Source organism: Bidens hawaiensis, unplaced genomic scaffold, assembly GCF_021521415.1.
Source record: "Bidens hawaiensis isolate Kalapana, Puna unplaced genomic scaffold, B.hawaiensis_p1.1 tig00000760_1, whole genome shotgun sequence".
NCBI lineage: Eukaryota > Viridiplantae > Streptophyta > Magnoliopsida > Asterales > Asteraceae > Bidens > Bidens hawaiensis.
This window is the reverse complement of record NW_027491043.1, coordinates 1,812,764-1,822,757: the sequence shown is the minus strand read 5'-3', so window position 1 is coordinate 1,822,757 and position 9,994 is coordinate 1,812,764. Positions and strand designations below refer to the sequence as shown.

At 34.7% G+C, this 9,994-nt stretch overlaps 1 pseudogene across 1 annotated transcript; it reads right to left on the bottom strand.

Moving 5' to 3' along the window:
• Positions 1 to 1,010: 1,010 nt before the first annotated feature.
• LOC143534736 (serine carboxypeptidase II-2-like) lies at positions 1,011 to 7,450 on the bottom strand (annotated as a pseudogene). Its single transcript, XR_013135598.1, has 10 exons — positions 7,170 to 7,450; positions 6,980 to 7,086; positions 6,793 to 6,888; positions 6,512 to 6,604; positions 6,130 to 6,215; positions 1,963 to 2,223; positions 1,748 to 1,872; positions 1,560 to 1,655; positions 1,345 to 1,450; positions 1,011 to 1,181 (listed from the first exon to the last, which is right to left on the bottom strand). The product of XR_013135598.1 is annotated as a serine carboxypeptidase II-2-like (transcript).
• Positions 7,451 to 9,994: the final 2,544 nt, after the last annotated feature.

Below are 9,994 nucleotides of genomic sequence, written 5' to 3'. Positions count from 1 at the left end.
ACCGCCCCAACTAAGTTACGCCCATACATAAAGTATCTATTCCATCATATTTTTTCCTATAAGTTAACTATAAATCATATTTTTCAAAATTTATCCCTCATTTTAAAAAATATTTCACATCTTATTCCCTATTTTTATCTTTATTTTACTCGCATATGCTAATTTTATAATTTTTCTCGATTTTATACACTTACATAAATTCGATAGACAGAATATATAGTAGTTTTTCATATATGAAAAGTTAAGCAACTTTTTTTAATTCAAGTTTAGAGAAGTAAAAGATGAGAATGGATAGAATGTGTTTTTGAAAGAATATATTATTGGATATATATTGATGAATGGATTGTAGATGCTCTTATGCATTCGGGCATGTCTACAATGAGCGTGTTGAAACATATGTATATATGACATCTAATGCTTTATTTTTAATTTCATACTTTATTTTTCAATTTTCTATTTGTACAAACTTTATTCTAGTTTAACATGTTTAATATACATATAATTAAATTTATTATAAAAGCTTTTTAAGAATAAAATCATTTTAAGAAGGTTTTAAATATGACGTGGCATATAAAGATGGAGGTTTGTGAAATTATCGTTGCAGATGCTCTAAGAGTTATAACATTTGAGCTACTTAAGCTTTCAAATTAGTTTAGTTAGTTATCAAAAACACAAAAATGTAGGTATTTTACTATAACCAATTTACCACATTGTGCATCAAAGTTGTTCCAATAATACAAACTTAAATATATGAACAATCGTCCATTGAAAAGACGTGTTGCACTTATTGATGGTCCTTTTGAGTGATCGCTCAAGTAGAATTAAGAGATATGTACTAGTTAATTGGTTGAAGAAGAAAGCATTGACAATACCAAATTCTCATGGCAAATTTCGTCTTTTACTTTCAACGAAAAAAGGCTCTTCGTAGAAAGCTTACCCATGTTAACCCAAGTGTAAAACCACCAAATACCATGCTTCAGAAAGACATGGAACCATTAGAAGCTGTTAACTTATGGTGAAGACTCGACCAGTTTATCAACAAACGGTGCCATTGAGGTTCCCGCTAAGAAAGACTTGACAAGGGTCAGTGCTTGCTTCTGCTTATGCAAAGGAACCTGGTGCCCGGCTCCTCTCACTGCTACAAAAGTTAACCGTTCATACTCTTGTGTCCATCCTCCCACCTATTTCAAAAACAATCGCAAATTCAATATCCTTAAAACACTCAAACAAGAAACTAAAACCATTAATTGCCCTATGTGGGGACCAGATATCCCACAGAGGCCCACTTAGGTTATTAATGAGGTCCCATGTTGAACCCACAAAATAGTATGTGTAGTGATGTACCTGGCCATCGTCATACCAGGCGCGCCATGGGCTGATTGTGGTAAGGTTGAGAGCATCTATACTTTGACGTGTAGAAGTAATAGGAATCACTGAATCTGTATCTCCACTATAAGAAAACAAAGTTTAAAATAACCAATAACAAAATTTAAAGCAATGTCTTCAAAAGTTTATAATTAAAAATGCATATATATATAGAAAATAAGAAAAAAAAACACCTGTATATCCAAATTCGAAGTCCATAACTTATAAGTTCTCGATGGACATCAAGTACCGAAATAGGAGAATCTTTCCAATTCTTATTTACAGCATCGCTACACAACAACTTATGATATTAATTTGTTATTATTTGTTAGATTAGATAATGTTTAATTTGTATCCATTTATCTTAATATACATGTAGTACCTGCAGATATCCCATTTTATCGAATTGTTAACATGAAGGGCAGTTTGAACCTCGGGTAAATTAAAGTAAACCACAGAGCGTTCTTCGGAGCAAGGATCATAACTCTGCCTAATCGGTCTGACGTTCTGTCATACAACAAAATGTTCTAGTGATTATTAAACAACCAGCATTGTAAATAATTAAATAAAACATTATGATGCATTAATAATACTCACATGCCATATTTTTAGAAACTGCTTGGTGACACTGTTGTTGGGGCAAGGAGGAGTAAAGATGCTATAATGATCAATGTTACCCATTTCCTGATTAGCAATTTCAATTGTTTTGTTACACTCGTTTGACGGACGAATAAACGATTCCCGGTTGCATAATTCGTTTAACTTCTTGTATGTTTGGTCAGAAATCAAACCAAGTGTCCACAGATATTGAAAAAGCCCAACACGATCATTATGATCATCAGTCAGGCCATTTCCCACCTGCATTTAATATTTAAATTATTAAAAAAATGCACAATAAATTTGGTCAGTGTGAAATTGTAACGCCCGTTAATTCCGGTTTCAAGAATTAAAGCTTGTAGAGTATGTATAATTCTCGGGATTTATCCGACGTTTCTCGGAAGCCTTTGCGTCATCTCGGTACGTTAAACCATTTAACTTTCCTTCCATTTTGCCTTACACTTCAATTTGGAGGGACTTGGATGTAACTTTTGTTTTTATATCATAAAACAAAACAAACCCTAACCCTAACTCCTACCAACAGCCGATCGCAGCAGCTACAGCCCTCCCACCTCATTTTCCGTGCAGCTCCAGCCGAGTTCCAGCCCTCCCGAGTCTAATTCAAGGTCGGTGTTAAGTGTCTACAACTCTTTTACACCTTAATTGATCATATTAACGCGTTTATTGGTCGTTAAGATTGAGTTTTGATGACAACAGCTAGCTGACAGATTCGTATATGTTTATTGTAGGGTCTGCAACATGATGTTAGTCCACTGTTTTTGATGGATTATTAATTCCATGATGTTCTACTTTGAGTCTAGTTTCCAGAAATGTATAATACGTAATTTTTGGACGAGATTTGAATGGTTTTTATGATTTTATAAAATTGAGTGTCAAAGCTGATGCGGGATGTCGGATTCTGGTCTGTCTTCCCGACATCATAACTCTTTTTCAACAAGTCCAAATTAGTTGGTTCCACTTCTGGAACTTAATATTTTGAGTTAACAATCAAACCCAATTGGAATCGTTTAATTTGGTTCGGTAATGAATTTTATAAAAATAAAACCATTTTATTGCGCGCTGAAATAGCTGCATATACCTTTCTGTGTTGGAAGAATTTTCATGATTTTTGTGTCCACTAGAAAAATATAATAAAAATATTTTTATAAACTTAAGATATTTATGCAATACTGGTAAAATTTTAATAATTTAATTCTATGATTTTCCTATGTAATAAAATACATCTTTTCATACTAAAATCTGCATGTTATATTCGTTATTGATCGATAAGTTTGTTTTAGGCTTAACCGGTGGCTGCCCTTTCTCGCATTTTTCGAGGCTGTTATAATTGAAGTTCGTGCTCCGTCATCTTCTTAGGTATGTCACTTACATAATATTATAATTTCATGGCCAATGGAGGTGTTTAGGCCGGTCAATCGGTTTTAGTTCGAAAACTAGGGTTTATCGGGTGTAGGATTGGCAATTGTTGAGTTTGATGCGTTAATCGATCGGATGACTGACCGAATCAGTTTGTACAGCCTGGGGGGTTTAAGGGCTGTGGAAAAATTATTTTTTTTATGCTTGGGGCTGTTGTGGTTAGTGCTTCGTCAATCGAGTCGGCGGTGCGCGAATTTTCGTTTAAACGTTAAAGTAAGAGTAAAAGAGTTCCCAAAACCCGGGAATTTTGCCCAAAATCAACATAGTTATCTTTAAATAAAAACTTTTAATAATAAATGTTTAATAGTAAAACTTCAGTTCCCCGTATGCCCTTCACCGTCCAACTAGCTTCGTGCACGTCCAAGCAATAAGGCATCTCTTCCTAACCTGAAACTCATACTAACATGCACACAAAGTCAGCTTGAGCTGAGTGAGTTCAAGTTTTAAGTAAATAACATCAGTAGTAATAGTTAAGATAGTCAAACCAAAAGTTTTAAAAAGTAAAAGGGTACATCCATCAAATCCTCATTTCCGAGAACTAACATCCTCATACACACATATACAAAATGTATAGGTAAACATCCTTTCAATTACATCTCTATATATATCACAGTATATATATATAACATCCACGTATAACATCAGCGTCGAGCAAACGTACAACCCAAACACGTAACATCAACGCATGCAAACACAAAGTAGGCATACGCAACATCAGTAGTCGAAACGACTACAACATCGCCAAATATAGGCCAAGCAATAATGTACATATATATATATATATATATATATATATATATATATAACATCCCAAGGCCTACCATATACTAGCAAGCCTATATAAAATCGTTTAAAACATTTCATCATGTAAGAAAACACTTAGGTGTGCATGCTAGCCCAAAATTTAAAAAGAGTTAAAAAAGGACATCATGAACTCACCTGGAATCAATCGAACACCTGCAACGAGCTAGGAAATCCCTAAGTGCACAATCACAAGCAAGGGCCTGTAAATTATATACAACACGTTACTAAACTAGACCGTAAGAACACTCTTGCCTAATTGGCCGTTCAAGCCCAACACTTTGGCCCAAGGCCCAACAACTTGGCCCAAGGCCCAAAATTTGGCCCATGGCCCAACACTTGGCCCAAGGCCCAACACTTTGGCCCAAGGCCCAACACTTTGGCCCAAGGCCCCACAACTTGGCCCAAGGCCCAAGGATAATCAAGTCGGGTCGAATGCGCATGTCCCCGAATGGACCAAATTCCATTTTATATCTTTTCATTCATCAAGATTATGTCACCCGAGTTGATAGGGTTGACGGTTCCTTTTTACAACTCTTACTTTAACGTTTAAACGAAAATTCGCGCACCGCCGACTCGATTGACGAAGCACTAACCACAACTGCCCCAAGCATAAAAAAAATAATTTTTCCACAGCCCTTAAACCCCCCCAGGCTGTACAAAATGATTCGGTCGGTCATCCGATCGATTAACACATCAAACTCAACAATTGCCAATCCTACACCCGATAAACCATAGTTTTCGAACTAAAATCGATTGACCGGCCTAAACACCTCCATTGGCCATGAAATTATAATATTATGTAAGTGACATACCTAAGAAGATGACGGAGCACGAACTTCAATTATAACAGTCTCGAAAAATGCGAGAAAAGGCAGCCACCGGTTAAGCCTAAAACGAACTTATCGATCAATAACGAATATAACATGCAGATTTTAGTATGAAAAGATGTATTTTATTACATAGGAAAATCATAGAATTAAATTATTAAAATTTTACCAGTATTGCATAAATATCTTAAGTTTATAAAAATATTTTTATTATATTTTTCTAGTGGACACAAAAATCATGAAAATTCTTCCAACACAGAAAGGTATGTGCAGCTTTTTCAGCGCGCAACAAAATGGTTTTATTTTTATAAAATTCATTACCAAACCAAATTAAACGATTCCAATTGGGTTTGATTGTTAACTCAAAATATTAAGTTCCAGAAGTGGAACCAACTAATTTGGACTTGTTGAAAAAGAGTTATGATGTCGGGAAGACAGACCAGAATCCGACATCCCGCATCAGCTTTGACACTCGATTTTATAAAATCATAAAAACCATTCAAATCTTGTCCAAAAATTACGTATTATACATTTCTGGAAACTAGACTCAAATTAGAACATTATGGAATCAAGAATCGATCAAAAACAGTGGATTAACATCGCGTTGCAGACCCTACAATAAACGTATACGAATCTGTCAGCAAGCCGTTGTCATCAAAACTCAATCTTAACGACCAATAAACCCGTTAATATGATCAATTAAGGTGTAAAAGAGTTGTAGACACTTAATACCGACCTTGAATTAGACTCGGGAGGGCTGGAACTCGGCTGGAGCTGCACGGAAAACGAGGTGGGAGGGTTGTAGCTGCTGCGATAGGCTGCTGGTAGGATTTAGGGTTAGGGTTTGTTTTGTTTTATGATATAAAAACAAAAGTTACATCCAAGTCCCTCCAAGTTGAAGTGTAAGGCAAAATGGAAGGAAAGTTAAATGGTTTAACGTACCGAGATGACGGAAAGGCTTTCGAGAAACGTCGAATAAATCCCGAGAATTATACATACTCTACAAGCTTTAATTCTTGAAACCGGAATTAACGGGCGTTACAGAAATTTTGTACCATGTAACCCTTAAGATTAATTGGACCTCCTGCATTTGCTGTACCATGTAACCCTTAAGATTAATTGGACCTCCTGCATTTGCTTTGTTGTATCTCACAATGGCTTGGCTTAATTGAGGAACATAGTGTCCTGAGAAAGGTTTAAACTAATCAACTGCTATAAAATCAAATTCTTTGTCTCTTAAGGTCGAAACAGTGTAACTTATAAAATTCAAATTCACATCAATTTGTTTACAAAACGGATATCACTTTTTCATGATCTGTTATAAGTGCAACAGCTTGAATGTATTTTCAATTAATTTTTTTGATACCTTAAAGAAATACTTGAATATGGAAATTAGTTCTTTGATTTCAGAAGTCAAACCTTTGACAACTTATTTGGTAAAATAATAAAAGATAAAAGGAACAATGTTTACACTCATGTACCTGCATAGCTCTGGCCAGCTATATAGAAATCCCTTCCTTTAAATCGAGGAAATCATTCAAGCCAATTCAACAGAAATTGAAGTGAATCCGTAGCTGAAAACAGAATAGTGTAAATTGAGATAAGTGCACAAGCATCGTAGCTATACAAGAAACACGTTTATACATACATAAGGTGTCACAATAAACGTTTATACCCCCTTTGTTTTTCTTCTCCTAACCGTAATATTCATGCAAATAATCGTCACAATACATGTATGAAATTTAAAAGCTTGAAGTTATACCGGTTCTTTTATCCCCGTTACTTGTAATATCCGAAGAGGTATTAGAGTAGGAATAGCCAACTCCAACCGGAGATTCAACAAACAACAAGTTCGCCACTGCAAACAAACAGTTATTTGAAAATCTTTCAACAATCAAACCTGTACTAAAATTAGTTAAAGATTATAGAAATAAATCAAAAGGCCCCACCAGTGTTCCAAGAATACGGATTCAAATAAACAGACTTTCCATCTTCATTAACATGAAATGGCCCGCCGTTAACCATGGCAGACGCAAGCGATGAACATCCCGGCCCTAAATCATGACAATATAATAAAACTTTTAATAATCTAAATTTAAAGCTGAACACAAATTACTAAATTAATAAATGAACAAAACTCCTTCGAGCCAAAGAATTAATGGTTTGGAAGAAGGATCATTAGTAGCTTCAATCATCCAATAAAACAAAGCTCTTCCATATTCTTTATTCACAGTTACATAACCAGCATAATGAGAAAAATCGACATCGAAATTTTGGCCAGGAAGGTGTGAAACTTGGTCCAGCTTCTGTTGAGTGATCGGGTTTGAATCAGGTGAAGTTACAACGCTACGACTGACAGAAAGGAAGACAAGAAGAAGAAAACTCCAATTCCAAAATGACATTTTGGTTTAGAGTTTGATCTGAAAACAGAGGATAGTTGTGTATTAATATTAATACCGATAGTGGAAGGTGTATTAGTTTGCTGGGACTCTTTGTGATAAGGTGAAAAGAAACAAACGGTTCCGTCTATCAAAAAACCATATGCATATATAGTAGCTAGGTTAGAAATGCGTATATTACACGGTATAGAAAATTGAAATACTAATAAGTTTTGCAAGTTGTCATTTTATGCATTACTATGTACTAAGGGATAAAGGGATAAAATGTGAAATAAGAGAAACAGGAAAACATATACAGGTTGAGTTTACATAATTGTTATATATTAGGTTCATGATTGCTTATCCTCATCATCAATTTGCTAAAAAGATTGCACGAGTATTCATCTATATATAAATTTTGTAGTATTTTAGTAAAAAATAAAATAAAATTTGAGAGTACGTAACGAAAGTTGTTTGTTAATCGGTAGAGTAAACTATCATTTTCATTTATGTGGTTTGGTCAATTTTGCCATAAAAAAGTTATATAAAAAGAATATTACATGGTACAAACTTGAATGCACAATGTACAAAAGACTAATGCACATTTCTCTCATTTTTATTATTATATAAATTTCACTAACCCTAAATCTACATTCTCTCTCTCTCTCTCTCCCCGATTGATTCTTTTGCTCAGGGTTCTAATGGATCCATCCATTTCAACCCTCACATATCGGTTGATATGCCACAGATCCCAATCCCTAACGTCCAGGTCTCCGATATGGCGGCATCCAGTGGCTCCAAGACCTCCAATCTTAACCCAGAAACAAAATATGCGTTGGAACCACAGGGATCAACAGTATCCACAATTGACCAAACCCTTTACGCATCTTGCCACTATGAGTCACAGATATGCTATGCTGATCGATCTTCAAGGTATATTTTGTTTCTATGTATTCTACAATTTATTACATGTGCAAGCAAAAACGTTTTATGTCTTCTTTTAAAAATAAAAAAAAATAATTTGCCCTATTGCATGAGTATGTTTATGTTGGGCATGTATATTAGATGTACATAAAATATGATATCTTACAGGTTACATGATCACATACATTAACACAAAAATATCTTTGACATCGACAATACAAACTTCAGCAACAACATTATCAATTAAGAAGAACTTACAATAATACAAGTCAAAGAATGCTTGGTCGACTATATAATGTACGATATTTACTTTTTTTTTATTTAGCTCTCTTGTTAGCCTTGTTTTATGCCTTGATTATATGTTTCCTTTTCTACCCTTATGACTATATAAAGAGTGTCTTCTTATTGTTTTATTAGCAATCAATGAGCATTTCTATTATATGCAAACTTATTATTGCGTCGTCAGATCCTCCCTAACTCCTTAAGTTCCTCTATCAGAAAAAATAAAAATAAAAAAAATAAAAGTGAAACCCTAACCATGGTTGACTCCTTTGCATTTCAAGCTTCTTTCACAAATAAACAAGATCAAGATCAATCCCGAAAATTCTTAAGAGAAGAGCCTAAACTAGGCGTTGTTGAATCTGTAGAACATTGTGTTTTTTTTTTTTTTTTTTTTTGGAAAGATGGACATAACAAAAACCGTTGTTATAAATGCATCGGTTACCCGGAGTGGTGGTTGGGGCAATGGAAAACAAACCAAACCAAAGGCAGACTTAGAAATTGAATCGAGTCCCACACCTGGTTTGTATTGGGTTTCAGTGGTGATCAGTTAAAAGTTTATTTATTAAACCCGGTTCAATAAATGTGACAAATAATAATTAATCCTATTAATTAATGAATGCGCAGCGGAATATAAACGAGTAATCAGCACCAAAACTAAACCCGACAGGATCTGATTACAAAACTATACAAGCACGCTAATATTAAAAAATATGTTTAACTACCGATGAGATAATATATACCTCGGTTATTGATTAACCGGTTGAGACACCGAGAGTTAAGGAGCGACGCTAGGTAGAGAAACGAACAACGGGGCGGTGCCGGTGCACTACGGCAGCGGCTAACGAGGTTGGGGACAGCAGCGAAGAGTAGCCGCAAGTGATGCGCTAACTACTGTGGCGACGACCGGTGACGTGTTCGACAGCGGCGGTGTCCGAAGAAGGGCTTGCGGCAATACGGTTGTTCTTGCTTCTTGTCGTGAAGAACCAAAACTTGGTTTTTATTTTTCCACAAGGCTGCAACTTTTATGGTTGATGTGCATGTATGTCATCTAAGTTATATATATATATATATATATATATAGGGTTAGGTTAAAATAAAAACCCACTTGAGTTGTGAAAACTCTAGAAACTCATTCTCAACTACATGTTTTTAATTAAAGATTAAATATTGTGGTCCACAATTAAAATTAATAAAAAATGTAAAAGTTTATTTACATTTTTCTCTCCTGAAAACATATATAAAAATTACTAAAAAAATGTAAAGAAAATAGCAAAACATTTTTTGTTATATTTTCGATGTTTTGTATTAAATGTAACAACATATATTACATGTAACTAAAAAAACGATGTTACATAGAGTTTTCACGGGTTTTCTCAACTC